Raw genomic sequence first — 25,524 nt, forward strand, 5'->3', positions numbered from 1 at the left:
AGCGCCCGCCACAACCAGCTTGTTTGTCGTGTTTTGAAACAACTCGTGTAAGCATCTGTGAAAGTGTTATGTGTGTAGTTACTGACGGAGCTTCCAAATGAGTAAAAAAAAAAACTCTAGGAACAGAAATGCTTATCATAAGAAAAGAAATATGTTTGGTACATCATAGTTTATGGTGATGTCTCCTTAATGGAATGGTCTGTAACCTTTTAAGGGCCACACACGTGTGATATTGAAGGAGCAAACACCACAGGCAGCACCAGCCTTTGCCCTTTGTACTGTTTTGGTGGAAACATCTAGATTTTCCGTGGCTCCTGAAAGATCTTAATGGCAACGTACAGGTCGTGGGCTGCTGCCTCAATAGCTGTATTTCCTCTGACTTTCCTGTACAAATTCAATAAATAATTCATGAAGTGATTGAGGCTGATAGAGCTTTCTTCAGTGCTTGCAATGATTCAGACATCACTTTCATCTTTTCTAAGTCCTAACACACAGTTAGTGAGTGACTTCACTTCTTCACAGGAAGCCAAACTGCAGGAAATTTAAGGCTTGGATGCTTAAGCAAAACTTATAACCAACTTAATCAAGCTGTGATTGACCTGAGAAACTGCAGTGATGGAGGAGATCCAGAATCACGTCCATGCGTAACCAGGGAGAATCACTGTAACTGGGAGTGATTCCCTTGGCGTGGAGGGGTCAGGCTATGAGCAGTGGTGGTCTCATGCACCGAGATGCCCATCCCCTCCAGCAGGTTGATGTGAGGCAGTAGTGATTTTAACTGCAACTGCTAAATCTGATCTGTGGAGATCAACTGGTGCCCTTCACTACCTGCCACTGTCACGGCAGTGTCGCCAAGAGAAGTGGGTTGTGGTTGGATGGGAGGAAAGTTGCCCATTAAAATTGCACATTCCATAAGGAAATGGAATATTTAACAGCACTGCTTGAACCTGCCAAGTGTGTGTATTTATTTTTACTCACATTTAACTGTTTCCAATAATGAAAAAGCAAACATTATAATGAAGTTATGTTTCAGAAAAGTAGGCAAGTCTTAGAGGAGGGGCCTGTTGCAGGAGTTATTTGTATTTGTTGTTCCCCTGAATACCTCAAAGGAGATATGTGCTAAGCTGAAAAGAGCAGAGCTTTTCAGTTTCCTTTCAAGTGCTGGCTGGAGGGGAAACCACAAAGACTTTCCTCTTATGTTGACTGCTGTAATGATGTGCTGTACTATCGAGTTTCCAGGTCTAACTGACATAGATCAATTATATGAGTTTGATGAGCCACCTGCTCAGGAAACTTCTGTAGTACTTATAAAAGACCTGGCAGTGTTCTCCTGGCAGGAGATACTTTTATATTCGCTCCTCTGGAAGTGCTGTCCAGGTTGAATTATAAAATGAATCAATGCCATGCTGGCAATGGGATGTTATTTGGGTTTTCAAGTTCCACAGTATGACTTCCTCAGTGTGTAGTGCTGGATAGATAATTAACTTAAAGTATGTGCCAAAACTTGAGACCAATTATATGCTGCACAAAAAGGCTCCTTTGTGTGAGAAACACTCAAATATGTGTCAATACCGGACAAATGTATTGCAGGGTATCGTCTGGAGCTCATGAGTGGTAGTGTCAGTTGTGAGAGCTGTATTTTTGCAATAACTCAGCCAGCTTTTATCATCACATATCCCATGGGAAATATCATCCGTACTCCTCAGCAGCAAACCTCTCTGCTGCTCAGGTAAAGTGGGGGAACCCCCTGCTCATGCAGCCCCCTGACTGCACATGCTGCCCCTTTACAGGTGTCTCCTTACCAGTCATTGGGTGCAGAAAGGGAAAGTGCAGCACACTTCTTTCTTAGCAAAGGAGATGGTTTTGTTTCTGTTTAGTTATGCTTTCTGTGTGGTCAATGAGATGAGCAGGAGTATTAAGTGTGGAATTGTTCTTATATAGGTTTTTGTAAGGTTGTGTTTAATAGTTGGGACAGAGCTTCTTACAGTTGCCCAACATGTGAGACATCTACAGTTTCTCCCAGTACTGAAATTCTTCACTGCTTTTCTTGCTATTACAAGGATTTGATGGCCATTCTTTTCCCACAGAGCTTTTCTGACAACAGCATAAGAATATTTTAAATATTTTATTTAGAAACATTTTATTACTTTAAACAAAAGAGGCATCCCCTTGGGATTAGTTTCATTAATTTAAATAAAAGCTATTAGTTGTAGTGTTTTGGTTTTGGTTTTTTGTTGGCTAAGAAAATAGTCTTAAAGTATACAGTCATCTTTTGTGAATGTTCCTGCTTTGTGCTTTCTGTCTTTTGAACATTCATTCATGTAAAATACTGTGTTTTGATTCCTGTGAGCAACCTTATGTCTGGTAGACTCCCTTTGCAGGGTATCTTCCTGTACAAGGTACAGTGACAGGTGTGGAAAAATCCTTGAATTTTTCAATTCTCTCATTAAATGGGATCTTTGTACTCCTGAAGTTGCAGCATGTGGAGATCAGACTCCTTTAAAACACAGAAGTGGAAATATTTATGGGTTTAGATATTTATGGGTTTAGGTGGTTTTTTGAGCTTGTTCAACTTTGCTTCAAAGAAATTGAAGCAGTGTATATAATGTAAATGTAGCTGGTTATTTGTTATTTTCCTGGGGGAATAAAAGAGTGTGACCAGATTCCATTTTGGCTGTTAAATCAGTGCAGCCCTGAAACCACGTTAGTATTCCTGACATTTCATCAAAGCACTGATTTGGCAGCTCTTGACATTTGGATCAGTGGCTAAACTTGTTTTCTTGTTGATAGCAAGTCATCTGCAGTTAGAGCAAAACATGGCTCCTAGACCTGACAGATCTTCCTTTGCCTTGAAAGTAAATCCTAACATTACAAGGTCATTTGAGAGCTCTCACTGGGAAAAAGATTTTGCTCTTCACCCTTATCTGGGTCAGTGCTTCTTTACATTTCCATGGTCTTTACTTGAGGATCTGAAAGTGCTTTATAAATATTAGATAGTATTAAATAATCTTTCTGCTGAATTTGATAAAACAATATTTCCTTTATCCCACACTTCAGGCCTGGGGTAGTTAAGTGACTTGCCCAAAGGAGTCTATAGTAGAGCTCTGGATAAAATTTATGCTGATACAAGTTTGGCCTCTCTGTACTGTGGTATTTTATTCAAAGGATGTATTAACTGGCTCTAGTGATTCCAAGTTAAAATAGGATATAATATGCTTGATATACAAGTTCAGGAACTGACAGGAGGGAGAGAAAATTATTATTTAAACTAGAAGGCAGTACATAATTTTTTTCCAGGATAAAGCAGAAAGGGTAAGAACATCTGTCTGCTCCCTTTGCCTGCCTAACACTGGGGTTGAATGCAAGCATGAGCAGGATCCTGGTTAGTTATGGGCATTAAATGATGTTATAATCCCTTTTTGCAACACCAAGTAGTGTAGTCCTATCCAGACATATCTGGAGAGTGTGAGGAAGTGACATTTCATGGTTACACTACTAAACTCCTTTTTTTTCTGTACAAAGGCAGAAAAAGATTCTGTAAAAGCTGACTTTATTAATCATGTGATTCTAATCTCGCATAAAATTGTCTACATAATAGTTGTATTCTGTGTTCTCTGTTCTTCTTGCTTCACCCCAATCAGGCTCCTTATTGGTGCTTGATTGGCAATTTTGTGATGTGGGATGGAATTTAGCTCAGCACTGGATGGTCGACCGGGAGTGAATGGTTCCTCTCAGCGTGAACGTGTTTTGTCTGTAATATATCACTTTCGCATCAGCGATTCTCTACATGACCTCCTTGCTTTTGATTTCCTATTTGCAATATCAGCTTTTTCAGACAAAATCAATGATGAGCAGTATAATTAATTTTTACGTGTTTTAATTAAGTTTCAGCTGCTCCAATGCTTTTCATTATCTTAGCATGATCTCGTGCTGCTGCTGAACATTACAATGGAAAAAACCTGTTGATTAAATAAAATATTATTTAAAAAGTCCCCTGCAAGTTGTTAAAGTAATTAAAGTTCAGTGATGCAAAGTGAATATAATAGATACTGCACAAAGAAATGTCAGATAGGGCGAGGTATTTAGAAGGTCTCAGGAGCCTACAACAACTTGGGGCAGGTTCTATCGACCCTACAATGGTTTGTGTGTCACCTCATCATCCTTCTGATATCTGATACCATTTATGAATAGCTGTAAGGCAGCACAGGGGGTGCCCTGGTGAGATCTGTGGTCCCCAAAATGCTTCTGCAGGTCTGTATGAAGGTGCACACTGGGAGTGTGCTCGAGGGACAGAGGGGCACAGAGAGGAAAAGAGGGAGATGAAGGTGATTTAATCTTTCTGGAGCATTTCCCTGGGTCAGTTCTGCATCTTGGCTCTGGGAGATGATTATGGGTAGTGGGACACAGCACTGCTCCGTGTTTGGCATGACCAGTGCTGGTGGGTTCCCTGTGCAGAGCAGAAAATGCCGTTTTCGTGGACACCGAAGTGGAACTTGTCTGGTAGAAAATATTGTTATCCTGGTCATGAGGCCGAAGGACACACTGATGTCTTCAGGAGCTGAATTTGGAAGTTGAACTGAGATCACCAGTATTAATATGGAATGATACAGAAAGCTTTGAGTTCTTGGCAACTGTTGAAACTCTACTTTGCTGAAAAAAACAATATTTAACCTGCTACTAGACAGGAAATAAATTGATGGGTCCTTAACTCTGCCAGGGTTTTATATTTAGAGGAATTCATCTTACTCTATTTCACTGGTAAATTAATCTGTTCATTGGGTTCTTGGGTAGAAGACAGACATTGCTTAGCTGTTGGCTGCTTAATTATACCCTGTAATTTTGACTGACAGTGGAATGTGCATTGAAAATCAGCTGGAAATATCTGTCAACTAGTTCAGAAACTGGTGAGGAATCTCTGCCTCCTGTAGTAGCTGCTTGCTGTGCTAACCTAGACCACGTGAGAGGTTGGTAGATGGATGGAGAGCAAAAGCAAGCTGCCATCACCCTGTATCGAATAGTCAGAAATCAGATGTTTAAACAGTGCCACAGCTACTTTCAGCAAACACCAGGCTTCTACTCAAAATCTGAGGGTTAAACATGAAGAGCTTGTGTTTCTGTGTAAGGCATTAATTGGGATTTCTCTCTGCTGGAGTGCCTGTGAGGATGCTTTTACTGTGTTGAGATTCTCATCGTGTCTTTGGCTTTTATGTGTGGCTTTTATAACTGATGTTCAGTATTTCTGTAAATTGTGCAAGACTCCAAATCATGAAGATAAAGGCACTTTCAGGGGCTTCAGGGGGGTGGGGACGTTTGGAGAACGGGGGGAAGAACGATGAACACATTTAGTTGAAAGCTGTGAGCTATAAAAAGAAAAATACTGAACATTAATGATAGTGTGTGAAGCTAGAAGCCATTAAAAATGACTGGGAAACACTTTGTGCAGGGACAAGCTGGTGCTTTCAAGGCCACGTGCAGCAACGTGGTATTTGCCTTGTCTTCATCTTCCATCTTCTTTGTCCACAATATTCTGCTGTTGCATCACTGTTCTGTCTCCTCTTGATCTCACCAGTGTTGTGGGGGAGGAACAGAACGAAGAGACTGTCAGAACTAAAATATTTTTGCCAGCAGTCACCATTTCCTTTCTCTGGGAGTTTCATTCCAAGACAGTCTTCCCAGTGGTGAAAGTGGGACATTTTTGCAGTTTTCCATGTTTGCTGAGGGCTGGTGAGAGAATACCAGAGGCTGATGGATGTGAAAACCTGGGGAGAGGTTTAGTGAGTGTCTCCAGCTCAGTGGACTTGCCCAGGCCAAGGTAATACAAGCAGCGATCCCTTCTTTGGTCAGCATTACTCTGAGGTTTATTGCCAAAAGGGAATAGGAGGGGGGCTGTAAGTCCCTTTGTTGGGATGCTGTCATCAGGTCTGGTGCATCAGGGAAAGGAGAATGTGAGCTATAGGGACACACCTGAGGCCAGTGCCATGAGGTACTCTTTGCAGCCAAATTACAGCTCTAGCTTTGACTGCAGCTCTCCTTTTTAAAACTTTTAAATGGGCATAAAATGCCATACAAAATAAACGGGATTCTCCATTCAAAACAAGGACTATAGCTTACAAAGTGATTTAAATAACTGTTCTTTCAGAAATGTCTGTGCAACATGACTTGACTGATTTACCTTATAATGGCTCAAAGCCAAGAGCATAATGAAATTGTGAGCAGGAGAAATTACTCTAGTGCTATTTCCCTTTTGCTATCTCCTGATTTATTGGAAATGCCTGTCTCGTTAACCCATGTGCTGCCAGAACCCTGAGAAAGAAAAGAGAAGCAAAACAGAGGCAGTGACTGTTCTGTAAAAGAGAGGAGAGCCGACAGGTTTAAGCATTGTTGCATGGTGTGTTTGCAATTTTGGAGACAGAGGAAAAAAAGTTTACAGTTTGAAGCATAGCTGTTGCTCTGGGAAGCTGGAAGCTAATGGATAGCTAATCAAAATTTTGTGATGCCGTGTCTCAGCTCTTCTCACCTGGGCTATTTAAATCCTAGACTTGTACTGCAATAATAATGAGATATTCCTCCCTGATATTGATTCTCTGCCCGGTTTGGGACTGCCTGTGCATCCTCTCTCTGCAGTTCAAGAACGTGGGTTTGGATCTTCATGACTAAATTTCATGAGTGGCTACATCCTGCTAGTGTCAGACTGTGACTTGGAGCAATAGAAATGAGACTGAGAACCAGCACCACATTAGTGTGGCCCTTGTGGTACCTTATGGCTATTTCACAGAAAGCAAAGGACAGAAGGAGGGGAACTCAGGGATGGCAGGGAGGCTTTGCTGTAACACTCTTGCTTCCAGCTCCTGATACAAAAGCCTGGCTACCTGCAATCCTTTTTGTGAGAAACGAAAATAAATTGCTGCTGTTGAACATTTTATTTGCACTCACAGAATATTCATCCAAGGAGCAAAGGAAGCACCAGGGGAGTGTGATGAGGGCTCTTTTTTTCTTAACAAACCAGTAGGAAATAATGCCAGAATCAGACACAGCAGAAGATTTTTGACAACATGGAAATTTCTCTTTGTGCATTGCCAACTAACTCCAGCTCAGTGCAATTCCTCTCACCTTGAATCAACAGCAGCTCCCAGCGCTGCTGCAATTTCTTAATCAGTGGCTATTCAGTTTGGCTTCATCATTTGAACTTTTCCATTGTAGAGACAGACAGAGTGTGGCAGCTAAATAGGTTTTGTTTCTGTCCTTCTGGAAGAACAGAAAGAGACAGATACTGGCAGAATTTTTGGAGAGTGCCTCTCTTAGTTGGTATCTGTAAATAATTCTGAGAGCCATGGGATTGTTTTGAGGGGGAAAAAAGGTAAAGTTGGTGCAAAGAGGTGTTGTTGATCTGAATACATTTATATAGAAAATTAGATTCTTTCCAATGGTGAGAATTTCTGGAATATTTTCCCAAAGGGAACTTTTAAGGACTAAAAGTCTAACAAATTTTGTTAGTTTGGGGTAAATTTAGTTATTGGAAGAAATGAGGTTATGTCTGAAAGGACAAACACATTGATATATGATGTTCCTTTTGAAATGGAAGTATTCTCTAGGCCCTCAACATGATTCAGGTCTACATTGTGCTCTGCTGATTTCAGATAATGTTTGTCTGTCTCCCCCTTTCTGCATCAGCAGATGGGCACCGTGTCCATGGCACAGCAGCGGCAGATTTTGCAGCTGCATCTATTTCTCACTGTTTTGAGACTGAACAGACATCTGCCATTTATTTCTGGTGGGTGTCCCAAAGGAACATTGAAGGATGCCAGGAACAACCTAGCTTTGGGGTTGTTAAGTGCACGGGCTAAGGGCAGAGTCGTGGCCACTGTTTCCTCTTTCTTGTCTCAGCGACACAAGTTTTAGGATCCTCAGCTGCTTATAGACTTCTGCTGTAAAATGATACCTTCATTTTTTGGTGTATTTTGTTATGCCTAGGCTACAGCACAAATAGAATTTCATGTGCATGATGTCTCACTGCTTTCATGACTTTCTGCTTCCACGTAAAGGGTGTTTGGGAATCCACAAAAATCTACACAACCTTCACAAGTAGACTGAAAATAGTATTCCAAGAGGCTGTGAACTTTGCAAAAGGAAATGAACTCTGAAACAACAACTGGTGATTGCAGGACAGAATTCAGATCACATTTAGAAACTTCCTTGCAGGAGTTAAAGAATGAAGCAAAGGTTGAATCAGCAATTTAAGAGGTTTTGTCAAAGTGGTCCTGCTTCAGCAATCTGTATTTGCAAGATGAAGGTGGAGTGTGACTCCAAGCCTGAGTGCCCTGGGGATAACAAAGGTGAACTGCCAGGGGAAGGGCACAGAGAGAAATCAAAACAGTGCTGACCATGCAAGTCTTGATGTGACAGGATGCAGTAGTAGTTTTCTCTCCCATTTGCAGTATTCAAAAGATGACAACACACAGATGTTCTTGGTTCTCTGAAATAACACAGAAACACTCTCAGTGCTGGCTTTGGGGTTCATTTGTTTCAGTTTTGTGTCTTAGCACAAAAGGCACAGCTGGGAAGATGTGAGGGAGAAGGAGCTCTAGGAGGAGGAAACTCAGGGAGCTCATCCACAGTGGCAATGGAAATCTCTCTCCTAGAAAAGCAACTGTGTTGTTAAGGCTCGGCACCAAGTCCTTAGGGTGTGTTTTGAAGCTGGCTATAAATCTGGGGCCACTTGGGACAAGAAGAAAAGTAGCAACCCCTTTTCAGTTATCAGGGAATCTTGGATACTGGTCTCCATGTAACAGGTAAGGGAGGGGGTAAAGTTCACAGTGTAGCCGCTTGCAAAGCTCACTGAGCTTGCAGTCTGATCAAAAGAGTCAGGGCAGATTGAAGAGGCCCTGAGACAACATGGAATTTGACACAGAAAAAGGGGTTTTATTCCTTGCACAAGAGAGCATCAGCTTGCAGGAGAAAAATAATGATAGTTCGATGTTGTGCCTCAAAGTTGTGTTGGAGGGGGAATTTAAAAGACTTTTCTGCAGCCTTGCCAATTAAAAGGAGTGATAAATATTTGCATTCATGGATGCCCTGAAATCCTTTCTCTGAGAAAAAAAAAAAAAAGGCAGAACAAGATTTGGAATTCAGTACTTGTTAAAAAAATTAAGACTTGGGGCTATGCATACCTGTTTACTGAATCCTTGTTGTGTTTGTTTGACGCTTCTTTCTGCTACTTCCACTGATGTCTGGTAGATGGCATTAGTGTATAACAAATTTCTGAAGTTCTTTTCTTATTGGAGGGGGTTTATTTTTCATCTGTTTTACAGATAATGCTGTCTTTTTCTGGCTAAGCAGTTTTAAAGCATTTTTTCCCCTCAATGTTTCAGTTATGTTTTGACTAAATACTTATATTATTCAACATGCCTTTTTTCCTCCTCCTTGTGCCATATAATTATTATTTCTTCTAGAGGGCATCAATCACTGAGAAAGAAAAACTTAATATCTTCAACTGATTCTGAATTTAGAAGCTCTGTTATGCACTGTTTATATGCAGTACCATATTTATTTCATATTCTTCAGGTTTAGAAATGAGGACAGTATTCTGAAGAAGAAGAAAAATTTCTCACACAGAGAGAAAAGATGATCAGATACTCAGAGTAGTAAATAGAGGTGCTTATATATTGGGCTGAAGACATATTGAACTGCTCTGGACAGATGGTAGAAAGGAGCTCCATAAATATCTTTTATCTGTTTTAGTACACATAAGCATTTTTAGCTAATTTTATCTGCTCTCAAGAAAATTAGTAGAACTTCCATGACACAGGAACCATTTTGCATAGGAAAACAATCAATTGCTTATCAGCTCCTAGGGGTTTTGTTTATCTGGACCAGGAGATGGAAGTTTTAGCCACAAGTAAACTTTGGCAGTAGAATTTATGAGTCCACCAGTAGCTTTAGCTTCATCAGTGTTCCCTGGGTAAGACATCTTTTGTGCTGAGATGTACATATTCATCCTTGCTTTTAGCTTCAAAAAGCAGATAACATTTTGAGCAAACATTTGACTGAATGCTGATTGAAAGACATTTGGAGCAGTGGGCTACTACTTTTTTTTTCCCCCCACTTCCTTCCCACCATGGAAACAAGACTTATTTCCTTCATAAATAACCAGGCTTCCAACAAAAATCACCAGTTTCATAATTGGTTTCTTCTCAGAACAAACCAAAGCCCACAGTTCTCCAAGCTTTGCATTACAGTAGCAGAAGGGAAAAGTGGAGTGCTAGGGAACAGTTTTGTGGGCAAAGTAATGATTTTAAATAATCCTCAAGAGATTTCTGTTTATGAAGATCATCCTTTCCAGATCCGATGTGCTTGAAGGCAAAGGATTAAAAAGTGATAGAGATATCTTGAGATTAATTTTATATAAAGACTATACAGATGCAAAACATGTTAAGCACCAGGTTTTATTGAATCTGTCTAATTATGAGCAAATGATCAGCATAATTTTCTTGCATTTTCAACCACTTTTTCTTCAGATTGAAGTATTTAAGGCAATTATAAAGACATGCCAACACGTAATTGTGACAAATTGTATCTTTAATGAATCCTTGGGTTTGTCTTTATATAAAAATGCAAATATTTTAGGATAGACAGGGATGAGCTCTCTCTGGGTCCTGGTGTAAGAGGCATTATTGTGGTGCAGATTTGCCTGTCCTTACTCTCCAAGCATGATTACAGACTTTATCCCTGGACTGACTGTTCACACCTTGTGCTGTGTTCTCCAACTAAAGAGTCTGACCCTTGCTCTCATGGATTTGAGGCTGGAAGAAGATTAATGGGCAACCTGGCTTACTTAGTTTTGAAAGTCGATAAAAAGGAGAAATTACAAGAGTGATGTGCTCCTGGTACTCATTTCATGAAGTCACCAAAGCAGGATTTTATTGAAATATTTTATTCATGGGTTACTCCAGTTGTCTGTGGATAGAATTGGATGTAATTTGAGTTATGTCAGATGCTCATGTAAGCATCTATTACAGAAAGTACTTAAAACATGACCTGTGCTCAAGTGCTTTGTTTACACAAGGAGGTCTGCAGCCTGCTGGGTGTATCCCCAGACCCTGAACACTCTGGTTACACCTTCAGCAGCTCAGTGCAACTGGGCATCCCAGCCAGAACTGCACTGATCCTGCACAGGCTGGCGTGGTCATCTGCCCCTTGGCAAGGGTCAAGATTTGCTCAACCTTTGTAAGGCTGGTGTGGCAAATGCCTTTTCCCCAGTGCTGAAGCAAGTTCAGGGTTTACTGCACTACCAGAGAATTGATGGGGCCTGTTTATGGCCCAGTGACAATCTCTCATCGTAAGTGGCTCAGAAATCCTTTACAGAGATGTGTGAAGCTTAAGCATCAGTTAAAGATTTGCTGCTCACTGCACTGCAGTGACTGAAGAGATGAACACATGTATTCTGGTAGCCAGCTTTCTTCTTATTATTTTTTTTAATAGCTTTTAAAGCATGTTGGTTTGGAGAGCACGTGTCTGAGAGATGTTTCAGTGTCTGCAAGCATTCCTTGCTGCAAAACACATGACCAGCTTGAGTGTACAGCAGATGGGGAAATTGTGTGGGTGTATTTCTGTCCTTTTGCCCGCGACAACCTGTAACTTTGAGCATTAAGGTGTCATTTCTCTTAGGCAGACAGCAGCAGGGCTTCTGAAACCTCTCAAAGATGGACTAATTTCACATCGGGATCTCCATCTGTCTGAAACACATTCTGACCTGCTGTAGCACAGCAGCATTTCCTTGGTTTCCCAGACTATAGCAGATGGAGGTGTCCTTGCTGGGGTTTCTCTGAGTCTTCCTGGTGTGTTATTTCCCTTCTCTCCCCTGTTCCATCTTTATAGTGGTCTTCCACTATCATTTGGAGTTGTCTTACAACTGTTATTGCACCCTTCCTTGGCCTCTGTCATACCTTACAGTTACCAAAATAGTGCTGATTGTGAACTGCCATCCAGTATAAAAATAGGATGTCATTATAATGTAGAGCATTAAAATTCATAGACTGTAGCCTGGCTGTTTCTTGCACTTTCTGGACAGACCTGTTAACCTTTGAGAGATTTGCTATGGAGACCTTGCTGTACAATAATAAAAACAGGTAAGTAAAAGGGAGCCCTACTGGGAGAAAGTTTATGTGTTGGGATGATGAACCCATAAAACCCTGGGACTGTTCCAGACTCTGCTCCCAACACGTGTTCCCACACCTGCTCCCCTTTAAAGCCTAATAACTGCCTGGGTGATTTAGGTTAAAAGAAAGACACTGGCTTTGCTGTTGTGCTGCAGAGAGATCTGTTTAACCTCTGTGTAGTAGTCAGGATGGAAACTTCTGTACCACCGTGCTAAGTTCCTCCCAATTTTCTGTGATGATGATAAATAGCTGCAGGGGTGAGAGGAGGAGGGTGATGCAAACACAGCACAGAGCTGCTCCCGTAGAGCAGCATGTTGAGAAACAGTTGCTATAGAATTCACACCTAACCCCACTGTTACAAGACATTCCTTCTTACTTAAATACCACTCTACTTAAATATATATATATGTTTTCACAGACAATTGAGAGTAAATGCTCTGCATTGATTTCTCTCATGCTGATCTTCTCTAAGGCAGGGGGTTACAAAAACCCCAAGCTGTTTATTAGAACCATAGAATCCTAGAGTATCCTGAGTTGGATGACCCACAAAGATCATTGAAGTCCAAATCCTGGCCCTGCAAAGGACATCCTCAAGAATCCCACCATGTGCCTGAGAGTGTTGTCCAAATACTTCTTGAGCTCTGTCAGGCTTGGTGCCATGACTACAAACCCTGGGGAGCCTGTTCCAGGGTCCAACCACCCTCTGGGTGAAGAACTTTTTTTCCAGTATCCAACCTAAACCTCCCCTGAGAGAACTTCAGGCCATTCCCTTGAATCCTGTCACTGGTCACCAAGGAGAAGAGATAAGAACCCCTCCTCTTCCCCTCCTGAGCAAGCTATAGACTCTGATGAGGTCTCACCTCAGTCTCCTCTTCTCCAGGCTGAACCAGGTGACCTCAGCGTCCCCTTGCATGGCTTCCCCTCTAGACCCTCATCTTTGCATTTGAAAACAGGTTTTGTGGGAAAAGGATTTAATTTTTCACTTTGCATGTGTTCTGCCGTTGTGGAGGGAGAATTTACTTGAGTTTGAGTAGGGTTGGATTGCCCCTAATCCACAGAAACGGAGAAGGCAGGGCAGGTCTGGATGATGAGAATAAGCCACGCGGGCACTTCAGAAAAAAAAAAGGAAAAGTAAATAAGCTTTCTTTAATTAATTTAATTTAATTACCAGCTAGTGATTTCATAGAGTTAAACTGTAATTGAAAATATATTTTGAATGAGGGATAACATGAAAACTGTGCTACTCTTTGAAAATCATGCACATAAACTTTTGTCGTCATTAGGGGAGAAAAGTGGGCAGGTAAAATCCCTCACATTTTAGAACAGAACATCTCTCTTACCTTCCTGACAGCTACTGTGCTCAAAAAGAAAATCTGGATGAAAAGACACAGAGCACCTCTCTCTCCTTTCCTCTCCTTGCCCTCTCTCCCTTTGTGATTCTCATTGGACAATATCAGGAAATCCAGGAAGTTATTTTTAGCCTGAGCGAGTGGAGAATTTAGGGCAGAAATGACGTTAACATTAATCACAGCAGTGATGAAATTTCACTTCAAAATATACAAATGTGGCAAGGTTTTCCCTGTGTCCTACTAATGAAGAAAAGATCCTGTGGCTGCCAAACCACAGGATATGTTCGCTCACACAGAGTCGTGCAATGAGCCTCTCATTTTTCTGCCATGTAGAAACAAATACTGCCAAAACTTAAGTCCATTCCTCTAATTCTGCAGTGAAGATTTCTGCAGTGTAGTGCTAGTGGAGGCTGTCGGGGTCACTGTGCTCACAAGTAATCCAAGAACATAACTATAAGGTTATAGGATAAAAACATGGTGCCAAGAACCAAATAGCATGTTGGCTCTCCATTCCGTGGAGGAAGGGACAGGACATTTGTTTCTTTCTTTCATACTCTTATGGGACCAAGCATTTTTACAGAAATCCTTAGCATGAATCTGTCTCATAGAGAGATTTGAAAGCAGCAGCAGCCTTCTCTGACACTGCAGTGAGGGTAAGCCTTACCAGCTGCTGAATGAGGTGAGTATTTGGAAGAGGACAGCAGACCAAGTGCAAATGGTCTCATCAGCTTTCTTGGACATTGTAACCCTTACGGATGCTGTTGACCACACAGGAAAACCCTCTAGCCCAGGCTCCAAAAACTGGTTAGGTATGGGAAAGCACAAGGAATCCTCTCAGAAATGGAGGGGTAATAACTACAGAAATAAAGGGATTTCCCAAATAGAGTTTTTTACCCTTTGTGACATCCAGCCAATAAAATAAGCAGAGATGCTGAGATTGAGAGGCCCTTGAGTATATCTCTGCAGATAAATCCAAGTCTGGAATTTTTGCACAATGGCCTTTTCATGGTCCTTGGAGTAAATATCCTCACCAACATGCCTGTGCCATATTGAGTTCTCTAGCAAAGGTCAGGTGTGACTGCTGACATACAAACACATATTTCTTTTTCAAACCATTGCTTCTTTTTCCCTTCCCTCTGGCTCACACAATCTCAGTGTGGCTTAATTTTCCTATCAACTTGCTTTTTAATCCTTCCCCCTCATTCTCTGTTGAAATTGAAAATATGTGAGTATCTGTGCATGTGTGCATTTGTTTATATATAAGCATAATCATTCTTTATTCTGATACAGCTCCAAGTGTCTTCATACTTTCAGGAGGAGCTGCTTTATGAACAGCATGTATCTCACCACCTCTTGCAGAATATAATCAGAGAGAAAGAATTTGCAAAATTTGGCCAAAGATTGCTCACCATTCTGATTACCAGAACTGTTGTCTCCTTGCTGCTTATTCTTGAGCAGATTTGTACATCAGGTTTTAAAATCACTGAATGTTTTGCGTTGGGAGGGACCTTTAAAGGTCATCTGGTCCAACACCCCTGCAATGATCAGGGACATCTTCAGCTATATCAGGTTGCTCAAAGCCCTGTCCAACCTGGCCTTAAGTGTTTCCATTCCACCACCTCTCTGGGCAAGCTGTTCCAGTGCCTCTCCACCCTCACTGTAAAAATGTCTTCAACTATATCTAGTCTGATCTAGGTATATCTAGTTGTAGCCTGATGGTGAGCAGCTAGTGTTGTCATGGGAAGAGGAGGGCAACAGTTCTCCTTTGGATCAGATATTGTGGATGAAGGTCACTGCTGCTCATCTCAGGAGTGTAACAGGATCATGCAAAAGTCTTACTGTCCAGAGCTTGTTAAAACAGATGGCAGTGTCCGGGACTGCTGATGGACTGACAGTCTGCCTTGTTAGTGTTCTGCAAGAGTCCTGCTAATTGCTTTGTGAAAACACAGATCTACTGCCCACGAAAATTGTTCTGTGGAGCCAGATTTGGGTGCATCGAGTGGTGTTAAACTTTGTGATATAATAGGATACCTAAGTGTAAGAACAAGCAGAGCTTCTTTCTTGACAGAATAAAAATAGCTGGGAGTGGAAAGGGAAAGGCTGTGATGAGCACAGGCTGCTGAACAGCTCTGCCTGACCAGCGACTGTGCTCTGCATCAGATGTGAGCAGCGTGGCACATCTGTACTCAAAAAATCTCCACCACAACAGATCTAGCAGAGAAACTGAAATGCTTTCCCAGAAGATGATTATTGCAGGCTGAGGTGATGATGTCTCTGTGCTGGGGTATATATCTAACTGAAGTTTAGAGAGCAGCTCTGTGCCTTGAACCTGATTTCTGAAAGAACAAAGGGTGGAGCTGCTCAGATAAGAGTAATAAATTTGGTTACCGTTAAGTCTTCAATAGAAGAACAATTATTGGCCTGGCCAACTGAATATTTGCTCTTATATCCATATAGAATTAATCTTCACAGTTATTTTTATTTTCTTGCATTTCTCATGCCAGAGGATTAGAAGCCAGGGACGTGGCACATCTTTGCCTGGTGACACCCATCCTGCTCCCTTGTCATGCTGCAGATGAAGAGGCTCTGTTGTTTGCAAATGAAGACCTTTCCGATTATTGATAAATAACCTCTGGATGGGGAGTATGACATGTGCTGGCTGGAAGAACAGGGCTCTGTAATAGTAATATTGCCTTGAAATTACAGCCCACGTAGTTTGAGAATTATTCAGGATAATTACATTAATGTTGCTGGAGAAATGAAAAGGAACACTTTCCATTTTACCTATTAACAAGCTCTGCTGGCCTTAAATTATTTCTGAGAAGAGCTTGAAAATGGCTGAAATCATCAGAGTAATTACAAAGCAGTGGTTGGGGTGGAGGGGTGGGCTGGATTAAGTCTTGGCTGTGGCTCTTTGGCTGATGGGTAAACACTGCTGCAGCTTTTGTGGGAAAAGGAGCACGGCACAGAACTTTTGGATTAGAAACACTGCAGTCTGCAAAAGGGCTCAGGGAGTCTGCAGGTTTGGACCCTAAGGAGAAAAGAGCCATTGGGAGAACGTTGCTCTGAATGTAGGTGTGCAAAGTTAAGCATGAGCCTGTTGTTGTTCTCGCGTGCTGAATACTTCCATCCTCCAGCCTTCCTTGTCTCCAGCTCTCCTGAACCTGTGCAGTGGAAGGTCCCTGCCTTTGGTGATGACTTTTTACCACTTTGATCCTTGTCTCATAGCAGCAGCAGAGATGTGGATGTTTCTGAAGTCCAGACTCCGAGCAGCAGCTCTCTGGCTCTGGTCTCTCAAAAAGATCAGTCCTTCACCTCACACTGTGTTTTCAACCTTGTGCAAGTGACACCGACACCTGCCATGACCTGCCATTGCCCAGCTGATCTGTACCATTGCCATGAAACCAGGATTTTTTGTTGTGTTTCTGTTGATTTGTTTATGCTGTCATACTATTTGCTAACTCCAGATGAATAAAAGGGGAAATTTAGTATTCAGATCTAAATAACTCAGTGTCACGTGATTCGAGGCCTCCACTTCAGGGTCACCTCTGCTGTTAGTGGAGTTTCTCATCTGCATGAAATTCAGAGCATCCTTGAATGCCTGTCTGTGAGAGCAGCCACAGCGGCATTAGCTCTGCCCCTCTTTCTCTTTAGTTTCCAAGCATTAGCAGATCTTGCATCTCATAACCAGGCCTATATTTATACTTACTAAAGTGTAGCCATATTTATCTCTTCTGAAGAAACTAGAGCAGTGGGTGAGGATGTAGGCACTGCAGGTCTGGCTGCTTTCAGCACATGGTCATGTACACACACACACACGCACGTTCTTTTTCATTTTCTCCCATTTCCTTTTCACTTGTCCAACAAGCCCATCTCAGCCCTGTGTGTGATTACCTGATGACCTGTGTGCCTTCAGCATTTGCAGCTGCAGCACTTAAATAGGATTTTGCTCCCTGCCATCAAATCAGGCCTTTGCTCCCTGCACACACACACACACAGAGAGGGATGGGTTTTCTCCCTTCAGTGAAGCATTCCGCTCCTACAACTACTGTCATTAGCTACACAGGTTTGGGGAACCCCTCCTCTCCTCCTTTTCTCATTACATTGCCCTCTGTCCTCTCTGGATGCTCAAGGCTGTGTGAATCCATCAGGAATGCCAGTAGCTGCCTTCTCTCCACTTGCTGTTCCTGACCCAAAATACTTAACTTTCTAATCCATCAGCTCCCTTAATTCTGTATTTAAGGAGATGGAGCTGAAATGAGTCTTGGCTTCTCTCTTTACACGTGGGTACTCGAGAGATCTCTTAAAAGAGTCCAAATCTGGGGGAGATTTAAAATAATAATAATTAGGCAGATGATTTCTTTCAGTTGAGATTTTAAAAATACTTAAACATTTATATGTATTCTGTTGTGATATTTCAAGCAATTTAAAAAAAGTCATTTGGAGGGAAAGCTCAAACAAGGAATTGCTTAATTATCTCATTCAGATATTAAAATTTTCATTTTGACTTCTTCCTCCACTCCAGGTGCACACACACCTGCATTTACATGCTGATTCTTTCTGCATATTTGGTTTGTGCTGATTTCTTTAGGAGGGTTTGGGGAATATTTGAATGAGTCCCTGGAAATCTGCACAGCATAAAATTCCCAAGTTGCATTTTTAGGCAAATAGATATTGTTTGTTAAATGGAATTAGATATGAATATTGATAATTTAATAGTAAATACCAAGTAAATTGCAGCTGCTTCTAGAAAATGCTGGATGACAAAATGCAGGACAGGTATAAATGGTAAAGAAGGAACTTCCTATCTTTTGTAGAAATTCATGGATCCAGGTGGGTTGGATCTCCTGCACAAAATGGAAGTCCCTACATGTTGGAATCTCCAGCTGCAAAGATATTGAAGCTTTGAGGGGGGTTAATTTGTTTTCATCTTCCTAAAGAGCTCTACTAGTTTTTTTTAATCCTCATAACCCTGCCAGTTCTGAGAAATAATAGCAGTTACGCAGATAGTTATGTCGACATCAACTTAAGGTTTATGCTTGCAAGGTTCATATATTTTTGGTAGTGCTGGCACTAATACGAATGATAGCTCAATAACAGAAAAATAGAACAGTCCCTGAGCCACAGTTCTGATGCTTGAAGCATCTTTAAACCCTGTACCCAAATGAGAAAGAGATAAAAACAACCTTCACAAAGTGGCTTAGCTTGAAGGAGCATTTTATGTGTTACTTGATGACAAAATAGTGAGGCATTAATGCAGTTTACAGTAAGACATCCCTGAAGTTATCACTGAGGTTGGTGTGATGCCTGACAGATTTAATGTAAATATTTATAGACTTGGCCTAGTAATTATGCCAATAGAAAAAATGCAATATTAATGCTGTCACCTCCCTATGTCTCTACCTGCCAGCATGGTACTAGCTCACATGAATATTCTGAAGATAGAAAGTACATCGCATAAACAGAAGAGATCACTTAGATTTTTAATAAAGGATTAAGTTATCTCCAGCGGCGGTTTCCAGCCTGTGGTCCCCAGACGTACAGGAGGCCTGTGGACTATTCCCAAGGGAACTGTGAAAAATGACAAGTAAAGACAGTTTTTTGTAAGGTACGTAGAAATCTCTCTATGAAATGATCACAGGGGTAAGCACCACCTTTGTCAAATATTTAGGGGTTCACACAGTGAGAAAAATTGGAAAACCACTGATTTACCATATTTGTGTAAAGAACTGAGTAATTTCAAAGTACTGTACTGCCATGTTTTAAATAATTTGACTATTGGTCCTGCTGCAGCCAGGCTGCCATGAGAAGTCCTGGCCCACAAAGCACTAAAGCATGTGCTTAACTCAAAACACACGTCAATCCACTGAAGTTATTGCCTATCCCATACGTAACTGGTTTGCTGAATAAAGACCATGGGGAAATTTAAGACAGAAGGCATGGACTGCTATCATCTTGCAAACAGCTCTGCAGATGCCTGATTGTCTTGTACAACTGAAAATCTAATTATGTGAATCTGCAGTTCATATTTTTCTGTTTCAGTTTATTTATACCAAGAGACTCCAAAGGTTTTAGGCGCCGTTGTGGTTTCAGCCGTTACCGGTTGCCAACCCAAAGAGTATTATCACTGCTGCGGCAGCTCGTTTAGGAGACTCTCTCTTAGCTGCATGCATAGCTGTCCTGATTTGTAATCCAAAAGTCTGTGGTTTCTGTTCTGGCACAAACTGACTCCTCACAAGCTGTGCAAATATATGTGAAATGCTATCACCACTGGTTTGTGTGTGTGTGGCTTGTGTGCGTGCTTTTTCTTTGACAGTCTGGAAAACTGAGGCAAAATAACCATGTGGTTTCATACCATCCTGTCTTCTGCAAAATAGCATCATAGTCCACATCTATCCCCACTGAGGCCAGCTGAGGTGCTGGTCCAGGTTGCCCACATCTGGCCTGTGCACTCTGCTGGGACACGTGGGCAGTATTGCTGACCAGCGTGTGGCTCTGGGCAGGAGTAAAGAAAAGGGCATGTCGGTAGTAGGGCAGAGTGCAGGAGAGAGCCACGTGTGGTGTAACCACAACAACCCTCAAAACAGGTTGGATGGATGAAGAACTGCAGGCTTTCAATACAGGAAACCCATGTGGGTTTTGTAAGTTCTCGTTGCTCGTAGGCAAAAGGCAGATCTCACCTTCCTGTGGGTAAATGAGTCCTTGCTATGGACCAAACCCACAGCCCATGGAAGGCAGCAGGATTCCTACTGCCTTCAGAGAGTCCTGGATCTTAGGGCTCTCACTTACTTCTAATCACCACTGCATTTATCCCTTGTGAACACTTCACCTGGCCACCACACCTCTGTAAATCACAGAACAGAATAATCCGAGAGAAGTGGAGTGCACAGTTTTGAAAAGGAATGTTAGGAGGGAAAAATATCTCTCTCTCTCTTTAAACTGTCTCTTTTCTATATTGTTACCTTGACAACTCTGCTGCTGTGTTTCATCTTTGGTGGGACTTAGCCGTGGTGGAATAAGGGGGACATCCATGTGCGTTTCCACATCTACTCCAGCTCTGCTTCACGGGCACATGCCACAGGCAGGGCATCCTGAGCTGCAGAGCCCTCGTTCGTTGCTTTGACCCATGGTGCTGTCTGGAAATGATTACAGATTTTAAGAACTGGGACCCATTCTGATTAAAGGTATAACATTATTATATCTTCTATTTCTTTTCCATAAGCCAATGCCAGAGCAATGTTAATGCTCTTTAGAAAGAGATGCAAGGTGCTTAAAATATTTTTAAGGGTTTGGACAGCTGGAAAGCAGAGAGGGATGAAAGTACTCAAAAATAGTTGTATTATTTTTAGTATAAGCAGATACAGGAGTATGTGTCAAGATTAGGATACAGTTCTGATGTGCTGAACTGAGTCTAGAGATGCTAAAAATATGCTTTCTTTTCTCATAGTTTAAGAAGAGACAGAGGCAAAGGTAAGAGGAGAGTAGTGGTAAACTGAAATTTTAATCCCTCTGCTTCTTTGCTTGATGAGGTTCGGCGAAGTCGACTGTTAACCTGGGCACCCGTGACCCACTGATCCCAGCAAAATACAGGAGGCAGGGTGAGGTGTTATCCATGGGAATGGGATCCCTCCCACCCCCTTTTTCCTTTTCCCAAAGAAAATCTCCACCAACATAATCCTTTTATTCTTTTTGACTGAAATGGCTGGCTCTATAGCTGTGAAGGCAAGACAGGCAGACTCTGGGGCTGAGTGCGGACGGGGGTGTCTGTGTCTGACTCTGTGCGTGGAGAAGGGGGCTTTTAATGCAAAACACATGTGTTTTCAATTGCTCTCTGGAGCCAGCCCAGTAGCTGTAACTTGGCCTGACAAAGCCTTATTGAAGTACAGACAGTGTGGTTTCAAAGCAGTTACAAAAAGAACGGGAATGCTGTTCAGGAAATTCTTCAGGCATGGGCAGGGACTTGGCTGCAATTCTGCTGTTGGAAAATCTGACAGGGGCAGCTCATGAGCACAGACCAGGCCTCGTGCTGCTCCGAACACTGCGCTGCATCTTCACCAGCCTCCCGCACCCTCCGTGTGTTCATCCACCACCGAGGGAGAGGTAAGAGCTGCCGTGCTCCGTCCTGCTGCGGCTGGGGGGATTTTGCCCTTCTTTTGTACTCGTGCAGAGGGGCTTCTCGCTTTCAGACTGCTGTTCAGAGCAAAAAAAAAAAGTCAAGAACGGGAAGCTGTGGCATGTTTGTGAAGGGTTGGGAGCTGCTTGAGGTTGGGTGGTGGTTTCTGGCTAAATTTGTGTCGATAGTAATGCTGCAGGCAAAGCAACGCCCGCGCTGCGTCTCTGACTGAGGGAACGCTACACCCAAATAATCCCAAACTTTTTCATTTTGGGCAATAAGTCTGTATATAACCTGAAGCCATCGAAAGGTTGGCTCTGTACCATGTGTCACTCATAGATTTAGATGAAAAATGTGATTTGGCCACGGTAAATACATTTATAAGTACATTGGACTGTAGTTGTTTAATGAGTTGAAAGCATGTTTTGTCTGGGGGTTGTTTGGCAATTCCTAGTACAGTGAGCTTGTGAAGAGAGGCAGTAACTCAGTAATAATCATTGCCTTGTGATTTCTCTGCATATTCTTTTCCTGTATTTTATAAAGCATGAGCAAACTGCAACAGACAGCACAGTCAGAAGCCACATAGAGCAGATTAGACGGAAAAACAATAATTTAGGGACTCTTCTATCTGCAACTTCTCTTCTGATTTGCGTTTCTTTCCCCAAATAACTTAAGAAACATTTATGATGAAAAGCTCGCTCTCTCTTTAGAAGCCTGCCAGATTTAGGCAATGTTCTCTCATCCTTTTAGTTGCAGCATTAAAGCTTGTCTTGCCTTTGCAGAGATATCAGCACCTTATATGGCAGGCTTGGGCTCGGGAGTTTGGGAACGTGCGTTCGTCAGGGGATGGAGGTGTCAGGAGGAGTCCGCCTCGCGTCGCTTCACAAACTTCCTTGCCTCTGCTAGTGCCTCTTCCTTGGATTTTCAGAGCAATGTTTTTTGATGTGTTGAAATTGCTTTTCAGCTATGTTTTGTGGTGGTGTTGAGTTTTTTTCCTTTCAACAAGGAATGAATTAAGGACATTAAATTATACAGTGGGACAGCGCGAAGCATTTCTGGCTGGTTCATGGGAGCAGACCCACGGTTTGCTTTTCCTGCATCCAGCAGAACTGCACCTACCGGGCTCAAGCAGTCATTCATCTTGGCAATCCAAAAACTTTAGCAACAAGGAGAGGTCCCCCACCAAAAGGCATCAGATTGAGTATGTGGCAGGGCCAGAGCTTTCTCCCAGTAATGCTGCTGAAGTGTGTTAAGTTGGTTTGAACCAAGTGAGGACTTTGTGGGTTTGGAGTGCAGAAAGGGCATCCTACAAGAGACATGGATGTACTGTGCCTTCCTGGAGGCTGATGGGGGCAAAGGGAATGAGAGGAAGGACAGACATGAGCTATGGAAGGGGTAGGCATATGATGAAAACTAAGAGGCTTGATAAGCTCAAAGTTTGCTTTGCATAAAATACACTTGCAGTGAAAATGCTGTGTTAAATGAAGGTCTCATATGATCTGGACTACTTTAGCCTTCGCAGGCTACCATCTTACCGTGCAGATTTGGAGCTTTATTGGTTTTCTCAGCAGCTGTTAATTTAGGCATCCAGTCAGCCTCCTATCTTCTTCTTTAAAAAAGAAGTTAGTTGTAAGCTTCTTTAAAAAAAGATAAAATAAAATTCAAGTTCCTGCCTCTGATCGTGCAGCATCCCACCTCCCAGATCTGATCATCAGCACTGAAGAGCCAGAGAGATGAAAAGACTGAAATATGTCTGTTTTAGCCAACAGCAGCCAGGGCTGCACTGATGTGCCTGGCTGTGGAGGTGCTCCAGAACCACATGTGTATGAGACACACAGTTGAGGTTTTCATCAGGTGTGGGATCAGTCTGGATCATGGGATGTCCCGAGTGTCCAGCTGGGCTGTTTGCTGTACACATTCCTGATGGAATCCCAGTGGAGACACTGGTGTGTGGGTGTGAGTCCAGGAAGGGCAGGAGAGGCTCTTTGCAATGCCCTGGGCTGGGTTCAATCAAGGGAGTTGGTGTTTCCTCCCTAAATCTGGCAGCTGCTCCTGAGCCTCCCCCTGCCAGAAGTGACCTTTCTGCAGCTCCACCTGGGTCAAGTATTCAAGCTTTGCTTTGAATCCAGGAGGATTGAAGGGTGTGTGCATGTGGGGACAGAGTGTAGAGGGTCTCTTGATCTTGGAAGCGTGTAGATAAGAGAGCCATTAGCCCACCCTAATACGTGTATTCCTTCTCCTGGTTCTTCCCAGCAGAAAACCAGAAAGCAAATGTGTCTATGCAAAAGAACAAGCATAAGCACAGAAGGTACATCATGTGAAGGGAAGATGGTGGAGGGAAGATACACAGAACAAGTTTTAACTTGTGTGAGCAGGATCACTGCAGAGACTGTACTCTGGATCCTGGCACATGCTCAAGCCCACAGCTCTCAATTTGTGCCATGCTGGTTGGATTCCAGCCATATAAATCCATATTATGATCCTGCTTTGCACATTTCTACAAACCATAACTTTTTTTCTTGGTACTTGGGGTGAGAGTGTGTTGGGGCAGAAGTCTGCAAAGTATCACCTCCTGTAGCTTGCTCTCTGATTCGAGATTCTCAGTTGATTATATTCCTCTTTCTGTTCACAGAGCCTCCTGCAGTCACACCTGCTGCTGGCTATTTTGGTGTAGTTCTCATATTTGTTCACCCGGCTTTGAGACACTCCAGTGGGAAAGAGCTTTTGTAAACTTGGCACCGATGGACAGAGGCTTGTAATTGCTTCACATGCTCTGAGTGGTGCAGAGGAACCAGCGTGTGAATGCAGCAAGGCTGGTGTGGTGTTTGCATGCGGCGTGAACATATCGCGACAAATTGTGGGGCATCTTGTGAAAGACATTCCCTGTTGACTGGCTTGATACATAAAAGAACTCACTGCAGAAATTTTTTCTTCCTTGCTAACTTTTCATTTTCTTCTTAATTCTGAAAAAGTATTGAGACAAGGTAACTATCGAGAAGAAAGTCTAAAATTTGGAAGAGACTCATAAATAAGAAAGCAGACATGTTTCTCTCCTTCTCAGAGAAGAGAAGCAAAAGTAACATCACATTGCTCACAGACTCTTGCAGCATAATAAAATATCACTTTTGGTTTAGGGAATACTATTCAGGGATGGAGCTGCCTGTTGCTTTGGTTTGTTCTGGCAAACTCTAATAGGTTTAGAGTTTTACTGTAAGTGCTCTTTGAATGCAGAGAAGTGACAGGGCAGAGCAGAAGTCCTATGTTCAGCTTATTGGTTTAGTCCATCTGTTCAGAGCTACTGGTTTATAAGCTGAGGTTTCTGCACTGCACTTATCCTCAAGCACATTTGTTGCTGAAATGCTGTCAGCCCTGGCAACTGGGGAAATCACATGAGCTTTCAAGATGTTAGAGGTAGGGGGTAGCCTGGAACATTGAGGGATCTGGATGAGAAATACTGTACCAGGAGATGAATCCCCAAGGTCTCCCCAGCTACCTGTGCTGAGCGAGTCCAACTTCCGTAAGATACAAGAGGTGGAGATGGGAAAAGAGATATTTTCCAGTGGACTAGGCAGAGCATGCCCCAATGGACTGTGCAGACCAGAAGGAGCTTGTTCATATGCTTATGTTTGCCAGAATCTGGATATTTGAAGAACACTACATGTGATGTACCCCACTGATAGAGACAAGTTATAAAAGATGAGAGCATTCCTTAGGATCTTTCCTTTTACTTTTTGTCTCTCTGGACACATATCACATAGCGGTGATACCTGAGAAGTGGGCATTGAGTGATGATGGTCTTCCCAACTCATGGAAGAACTGCTCCCCATGTGGAGGGATGGGAATTGTTGACAGAAGTAGAGAGACAAGCAGAGAATGAAGGTTTAGAGGCACCAGTGGCAGAGGCCAC

The 25,524-nt window shown here is 42.5% G+C and overlaps 1 protein-coding gene across 4 annotated transcripts in view; it reads left to right on the forward strand.

The window, feature by feature from the left end:
- SGCD (sarcoglycan delta) overlaps positions 1–25,524 on the forward strand; it is a 318,158-nt gene that overhangs the window by 162,863 nt on the left and 129,771 nt on the right. Inside the window, exon 1 of one of the 4 annotated variants that reach the window (XM_039385242.1) lies at positions 21,542–21,604. The exons of the other annotated variants lie outside the window; for them this stretch is intronic. The gene's annotated coding sequence lies outside the window, so the exon portion shown is untranslated. Of the gene's footprint in view, positions 1–21,541; positions 21,605–25,524 lie in introns of those variants that run through there. 4 annotated transcript variants of the gene reach the window in all.

The sequence above is a fragment of the Pipra filicauda genome, unplaced genomic scaffold (genome assembly GCF_003945595.2).
Source record: "Pipra filicauda isolate LSUMZ 115617 unplaced genomic scaffold, ASM394559v2 scaffold3_size10097308_pilon, whole genome shotgun sequence".
Classification (NCBI taxonomy): domain Eukaryota; kingdom Metazoa; phylum Chordata; class Aves; order Passeriformes; family Pipridae; genus Pipra; species Pipra filicauda.